Source organism: Nelumbo nucifera, chromosome 1 (genome assembly GCF_055504915.1).
Source record: "Nelumbo nucifera cultivar China Antique chromosome 1, China Antique-T2T, whole genome shotgun sequence".
Classification (NCBI taxonomy): domain Eukaryota; kingdom Viridiplantae; phylum Streptophyta; class Magnoliopsida; order Proteales; family Nelumbonaceae; genus Nelumbo; species Nelumbo nucifera.
In genome coordinates, this window is record NC_142649.1 from 91,489,813 (window position 1) to 91,498,506 (window position 8,694).

Below are 8,694 nucleotides of genomic sequence, written 5' to 3' on the forward strand. Positions count from 1 at the left end.
TCAAACATGGAAGCTAGTTTTTCTGGTTATCTTCACATTATCTTCAGTCTTTTTCTTTTGAAACACGACCCACGTGTCTAAATTGCTTCCCATGACATAATTAATCTATGGTTGTAAATCCCAAAACCTTTTTCCTTGGGATCCACGTGTACCGTACCTTTCCTCACACGCAATTGCCCTTATGATAGCATCAACATCATATCTACCATCGAAATTAATCTTCATTTTTGGAAAGGTTGGTGGATCTCATCATCTCATCTTATCGTCTTAGATTCATTTGTGGGTAAATATCCGGTACCTTGCAAGATAGTAACTTTTCTTTATATCAACCAATCGTTCCTGGCCATGGGTTAAATGTTTTTTTACTGGTTTAATTGATATATTTACCAAAATAACATTTAGGCTACATTTGTTTGATTTGATGGATTTTGATTTGAATTTTGTATACAATTCAAGGAATTATACTATTTGGCTTTGAAATTTTATAGTAAACACATCACACATGTTATCGGTGTTCTCATTTCTTGCCTCTATAGTACTACAGTCATGATTGACATTCATTGAATTAAAAACAAAATCCAATTCTAGATCCATGAATCAAAATAGTGCCCAATTGTCTTTTAGGTGATGTTTGGTATCATGGTGTATGTTGCGTACTTGTGTTTATGCATTGGAAATTGGTAGGATGGCAATTTCTATCCTACCCGATGGATATCCACCCTAACCCTCCCAAATAGGGCAGATTTTTTTTTCGTTTGAAGGATGGTTTTAGGATTCTATAATCCATATAGATACAAGTAGGGTACAGTATTAAGCTAAAGTCAATCATTCCCAACCCGCATATTGTTGAAAAGCATATAAACTTTATGTACCAAGTGTTGAATTTAATAATATTATGAATTTTATGTGAAAGACAATTGATAGTTTATGTCTTTTCTACGTGTCTTAATGAAGTAATTAGAAATTTTGTTGTTTATTTGTGTTATTCTACTTATTTATTGCTTATATATGACAAGAAATAATAGGAAATTAGATTCAAGTTCTAAATTCAACCTTCCCCTACCCCTAAATGCAGGGAGGGTTTTGCATTTCCATGTGCAGGTAGGGTTTGGATTCTTAAAATCCAACTCGCTACAGGTTTTGGGGCAAATACGAGTTGGGAGGTTAAGGAAGGCGGGCAAGTAGGGTCTATAATTTACAAAACCCTCCCCAACACCCCCCCCCCCCCCATTGCCATCCCTAGAAATTGGGAATAAAACATTATGAGCCATGCAACAATTGATTATTGTGTTTTATTACACATAAACGCCACTAGGCATCGCATAAGGGAAATGGAACACAATGGAAATATCAAAATGATGTTTATTCTAAAAGTGGGTTTCACATAACGTAATATAAGAGAAGGTACAAAACATTTGTATCTAATCAACCTACCAAACAAGATGTGACCATAATCATTTATGTGGCACTAACGTGTCACAGAAACAAAATCTCAAGAGACACATTGCATCACCACACAAAATACCACTTGGTGTAGGATCTAAGCATTAAGGGTCCATTTGGTTCACAAGAATAGGAGTTTGGAATCAGGGCATTCCAATCCTGTCCATCCAAACAGTTAGAATTAAAATTAACCATTCCCATTTATTGTGGAATGGTCATTCCCTCATCCTCCTCCTCAGGGTGACTCCCCCATCTAATTCTAATTCTGGTCTGGACCAAATAGGTGAGAGGAATAGACCCAACTATTTCGATTCTGATTCCAACTATGAACCAAATGGACTCTAAATTCTTTTTATTTTAAAAATAAATGTTTTTATTTGAACTACCCATGTAGATTTTTCCTTTTTTATATAGGATCCCTATGAAATTCCACTATTTCCAATTAATTATTACAACACTACAGAAAGCAAGTATTTATATAGTTAAATTAGAGTTTATGATCATTAATGCCCTAATTTGTATATTGTTGACTAAAATACCCCTATATTGTAAGGACAAATTTCACATACCATTCATGGCAGCCAAGCCTTTTCAACTATTAGATTTATCAAACAATTTAGTTTAATTTTTCGATTGGGGTATAATCATGGACAGCCAAATTAAGGGGCATTTGTTTTTTTGATAAACGGGGGCAGGTAAGTTGGTGGGTCTCATGGAAAAGAAAGAAACTCACACTTGTGTTTCAATATTAATGGATCTCACATAAAAGAACAATTCCTAATCGGCTCATTTACCTAGGTAAGTAATGTTCTCATAATACTTGGATATATAACTATTTTGTTCGCACGGAAAATTACTAATTCATAATAGGACAATATTGTCCCTCCAATAATTATTGCTTTATGGATAAAATGGTCATTATATAACTTTACCTAAGAAATAAAAGAACAATGGTAAGTACACTTATTTGAATAATATTTCCTAATAAACACTTGCTTGGATAAGTGCATTTACCCAAGTGAAGATTTACTTAAAAAATGAACGAGGCCTAATGTGCTTTGTTGCTTCCTTACAAGTATGATTTATAAATAGATCTAAAACTTCTTCTTCTTCTTCTCCTTCTTTTGCACAGGGAGATGGTTAGCATTTATTCAGGATATTTTTTGTTACATCAAATGGGTTAGGATTTATTTTTGTCATTTAAAATTACATTTTATGAACTCATAAGAAAACATGATGTAAGAGAAATATATGATTCACAAAACCTTTTAATAAATTCTTTTCTAAGGTATCTAAAAGTCATGAGAAATTTTAAAACTGGGTTGACCTGAATTGACAACTCCATACACAATTAGGAAATATTTTTCTCCTTTGTTGTGTTTATATGATATGTGCTCTTCACTTTGCTTAAAACCTAAACTAGACCTCAATTTGTCATATACTATCCAATTTAGAAAGTTTGTCCCATGATTCCCACTGAGAGGTTTAATTGTAAGAACCATGGTTTAAAATATCAATACAATGTGTCTAATATAAGGCATGTTGTATAGGTTTCCAAGGTGAACTGAACATGGCAAAGGTGGAAAAGCCCAAAAATTGATGCCATTCCTCTTGTGCCTACAACATCTGTATTGGGTTTATCAACTAATACATCATAGGTGAGTGTTTGAACTAAGTTTTTCAAATTAAAGATTTGAATACTCATCACTAAGCCATCTTACAACAATGTGTTAAAATAATATAAGATTTGTTTAACTTGATAACCACATTTAATTCACATAAACAGTGTTATATATTATGTTCAACCAAAAAATAACAAAATAATTGACAATTAATATTAATCTTTTGTAGATATCAATGAAATAAATGATATATGAATGATCTATCGAATGTGTTGATCTATATTTATGTCCAAAGGTTTTTTTAATATATTTGATACTTTATAGAAATAAAATAATGAAACGAAATAATTATTTTAGTAATTAAAATTTTTGAATTGCATTTGGTATGTTCTAATTAATTTTATATACTTTTTTAAATTAAGATTATATGTTTTTGTCAAGTTTTGGTTAATGATATAATTTATAATAAATAGTGTCATATTTATTATTTAAATAAATAAAAATGTTATTTATAAAGTTAGCTTAATTTACATTAGTAATTTTTGGGAAGTTATGTAGCAATTGGCTAGCATATTAAGAATTTAAGATTAAGTTGACTTTTTTTTGTATTATAAAAGTAAAAATAATAAAATATAGCATAATTTTTTAGTAATTGGAATCTAATGATTGTTTATGATTTGTGTTTTGGACTCTTGGATTCATGGATCTAATATATTTTTTGGGATTAACTACATATATTTTCTAATTATTAATTAATAAATTAACATTAAATAAATAACAACATATTAATGGCCTTATACAATATATAATGTATCTTGGACTCTTGGTTGATGCTTTATTAATATGATGTCTATATTAATATATTTCTTTGTATAAACTATTAAATTATGTGTTTTTAACCAATTAATGGTGGCTTAGTCGGTAGGATCTCTAACTTGTCAAAATAGAGACTTGGGATCATATATATATTAAATTATGTGTTTCTCATGTATTTGTGCCTGGGTTATATTTAGTTGTAGCGCAAATCTATACCAAATACAAAATTTGTATTTGATTTAGTTTTGCACTGTTGTTTGTATGATTTGAATTCATACATGATACATAAAAAAATTTTACTTTTTACCTCATTTGCTGTGTAAATTTTGTATTTCATAAATTGACGCAAATTTATGACTAATTTCATCCTCAATTCTCATATAAAGTGGGATACACATCATCTTACTTCCTACTTCACTCCCAAACAAATAACCCTCCTCCTACATCCATTCTCTTGCATATGAAGTGAAAACTACACCTTTTATATTTCATATTTTACTTTTCACAAACAAATAAGATAAGATCAAATCCAAAGCAAAAGTAAACTAGAATTTACACTCATTCCATACTCAACCAGCTTAATACAATAGGGCCCTTCCCATGATTTTCTTGGCTAATGAACTAAGGACATTCATTTTTCTCTCTTTTTTTCTTTTTGCATTTTGAGAGGGGGAAAGTTGGTCAATGGAATTTTGGTTGCCATTAACCAAGAAACCTATGGAATTTTCCCTAGTCCCAGATGGATAAATATCTTTCCCACTTGAGGGGAAATTGCCAACACTTGGATGGGACAAAAATGCCCCTTTTAATAATGGATTTTTATGGTTAAACGGTCATTGTCTTAATTACCTAGAAAATAAAAGAACATGGGTAAATGCACTTACCTGGGTAAGTAACTCATCATAAAGAGAACAAGGCCTAAGTCCTAAAATAAGGTCATTCTCTTTCTTTGTTTCTTTTTCTTAGCACATATTATTTCATTGAATAGTAAAAACAAACAAAAAAAAACATTTCAATAGAGATGACACAATGTTTTTATTGCCAAAAAAATCATAAACAACAAAATAAAGGCTGCGTTTGGAATAAGTGTAAAACGTCATCAGTGTAACATTTTACATTGAACTAGAAAGTGACTGTTGCTTTTTTGAAAATAGTGATGGGTGGAAGAGTGTAAAGTTTTACATTGATAAAATCAATGTAGTTTTTACATAGATTATCGATGTAAAACTTTAGAGTTGATGAGGTTTTACATCGATTATTGATGTAAAAATACATTCCATCCAAACACATGCAAAACTGAACCAAAGTGTAGTTTTACGTCGATAATAATTACATCCTCTTTCCAAGCACATACAAAACCGAACCAGTGTAAAATTTACATCGGTTCTTGATTTACATCGCATCCAAAGGAAATCTACAACATTCATGTGTAGGTTAAATAATAAGATCTATGTTATCTATCCAAACCTTCTCTACAAGTATTGTCCTTAGTCTACAAAAAGCATCATATAACTACATAATCCTGGGAACAATCAAGATGATTCATGGTCAAAACATTTATAAGCTATTATGAGCAGTGTTGTAAGACTTGAAACAGACTAAAAACTAGAATGCCCCAATTGGTCCTAGTTTTACCAATTAATCAAGTGATTCATTGATTCATCCATTAAAAAAACCCACAAAAACTGTCATTTAACTAGGACCTAGAAAGGCCACTGGTTCCTGATTTTCACATTTCGACCGAACCATGTAACAAGTGTAAGCAACTTGATCTTCTCTTTATTTGCCATTGTAATCACCATCCAAATAACCTCTGATACATCCTACAAAGCCATTTTCGGTTTAGCTCTTCATATATTATGCCAAGTGGTCTATCATACCATACACATTTGACATGATTGTTTATGTCAAGTGGGTCTTGCATGCACCAAGATTTATCCCACCCTTAGTACTGTTGGTCATTCAGCACCCCTCCTTTTAGCGAGGCATGGGTTCACTGTTCACATTACATTATTGGGGCTGAGTATGTGCCCTTCTACCACTAACCCAACAATTGGGCCTAGCATATGGCATCCCACAAAAATGCTACCAGCATTATATAATGTCACCACAATCCATGTTGTACAAACCCCAACTCCATGTGTGGACCTAAAAGATTTCCTTTTCAAACTAAACCCTAAGGTTATGTTTGTTTTTGGTGTAAACTCCACCGATGTAAAACTCAATCGGTGGAGTTCAACACCAATGGGTTTAAAATTTTATGAACAGTTGAAATTTTTTTAAACACAATAATCGATGTAAAAGTACTATTGATGTACTATTTGCATCAATGAAAAACTCAGTCGATGGGGAGGTTCGATGTAAACCTTACATTAAAAAAAAACACGTGAAAATACAGATTGGGGTGGAGTTTTACATCGGTCCATATTTACACTTAAAACAAACACAGGTAATGAGCTCCTCTTCTTCCCTCTCGTTCACTTCTATTATGGCTACTTTTGGGAAGAGTGTAAATGTTGGTTCAATGCATATATACATTTTGGTTTAGTTTTGGAGGTGTTTGATAAGACCATAAGAGTGTATTTATGTATTGATATTAACATCAAACACAGGTTCCAAGACATGTTTGCGTTCAAATAAGAGCAAAAGTTGCATCCTAACTTTTGAACTCAAGCTATTCAACATAAAAGGTGGATTCCTCGGGAGTCATGTTTGCACCTATCAACAAGTAAAAATCATTTGGCAAGAAACAATATTATCACTACAAAATTAAACTAACTTTACATTTTTCTAACCCAGATATATTTGTATTTGTACTTATCATCTTTGTATTTGTACTCTTCCCAAATGCAACCTTTGTTACAATTTCTGCAAATACAATGCAATAGATAACCTTTGTCATTGTCACTTTTTTTTATCCATTTTGACAAATTTAGTTGCAACTGAACTAGTCATGATCATCCAACAGCCTATGTCAATAACCCTCTATGTTCTTTCCCTATTACAAGTTCAAAATAGAATAAGTGTTAGTTCATGTATGATTCAAGATAGCTTTAACAAAATCAACATACATTTCCTTTAAGATTTTTGAAGTTGTTGTAGCTTGTGAAGGATTAAAAGGGTTATTTTCTAGTTGGTCCCTGTGGCAATTAGGCTTTTAGGGACTAGTTTGGTTTGGTTATCATGTTTATAAAATATGTACGGGATGTTAAAGCATCTGTAATTCATTCTAAGTGTGGGCTCCAATTTTTTATAAGCATTGTGGACTTCAAAATTAGGGTAACAGTTTATCTTAAAGTGTGCAATTCGTAATAGTGTAAATGCAGAATTGAAGTGAACTTGTACTTTGGTTATGTTTTGTAGGTATTTGGTAAGAATACATTTTAATATTAAAAACGAAAATCCAAAAATGGAAATACATTTTTCATTATTGGTTAATGTAAAATAGGTGATTCTAGCTTCGTGATCCATGCTTGCACCAATAACAACCAAACAAGACATGGTATATTTCCTAGTGCAAATGAGCTAATTTTGCATCATATTCACTATTTGCTCTCTTACTAAATGAAACTCTTTTTTTTCATCTCTATAAATGCAAATGAATGAACCAACCAATTCCTACTCTCTTATACATTTCAAAATCTAGATAAGGAAGAATAGTGAAACAAAGAGGACACAAATATAGGGAGAGATCTAGGATGCTTCAAAAAGCTCATACTATATAGATCAAGTAAAGCATTCTCTCATATTCTCAATCAATTGAGTACCCCCCCTCTCTCTCTCCCTCCCTCCCTCCCCCCCTTCCCTCTCTCTTTCTAACTTAGAGGAGTGAATTTGAATATCTTTAATGTGGAATAGAATTGTATCATAGATTTTAAGGGAAGAGTAGGGTTGTCAATAGGTTGGGCCTATGTTGGTACAAAGTGGTCCCAATTAAGAATTGATCATTAATCAAGACAAAATTATAGACCTATAACTGATGTAGCTTAATCTACATCGGTCCCTGTTGGAGTAGTGAGTCAGACGAGGAGTGCATTGGATATGCAAAGAAGACATGCCAGAGAGCCTGGGTTGTGGACCTAGGTGTGGAGACTCCAATGGTCAAGTCGGTACCAAGTTGAATGAGCTAAGAGAGCTGAGAGCAGGGAGGAAAAGAATGGGAGCTAGAGAGCTATATGAGAGCGTACTGTTTGAGGGCGAGGGACTACCCTTATATAGGCCTTAGGGAGTGCCCGAAATGTTCTCGACATACTCGGAGGTAATGGGCCTCAACCATTGGGATCTTAGAGAACACCTAGGAATGGTCACTAAATCGACCACTTGTCGTTTCCCCAAGAAATGGGGGAGAATCATGTAATTGCCACTACGTGGGCAATGTGCTCTCCGAATATCCCAGGGGCATTAAATGGCTTGAATGGTACAAGGCGGATGAATCACATAGGTCAGTCTCCATGAGGTCGAATGACTCGCATGATGTATAGGCCGCATGAATGCTCTAAGGTGATGACCAATGTCTCAAGTTGGTCCTCTCGAGCTTGGGTGCATCTGGTTGGCATGAATCGTCCTACTAACAAATATTTTCCAAGGTGTTGCCACGTTAGGTGCCAAGGTGGCTTTAGGTGTCCACATGGCAGTAGATGAGTGGTGAACCAATTTCACCCACCATTAATAACCTTAATAAAATGATAGAAAAATACAAAATTATTTATATGTCAATAAATTAAACATTTTAACAAATATTGTCTTATATATTACTATCAAATTTAGCATTTCAAATATAAAACATGATAGAAATTATACAAAATAAAATTAT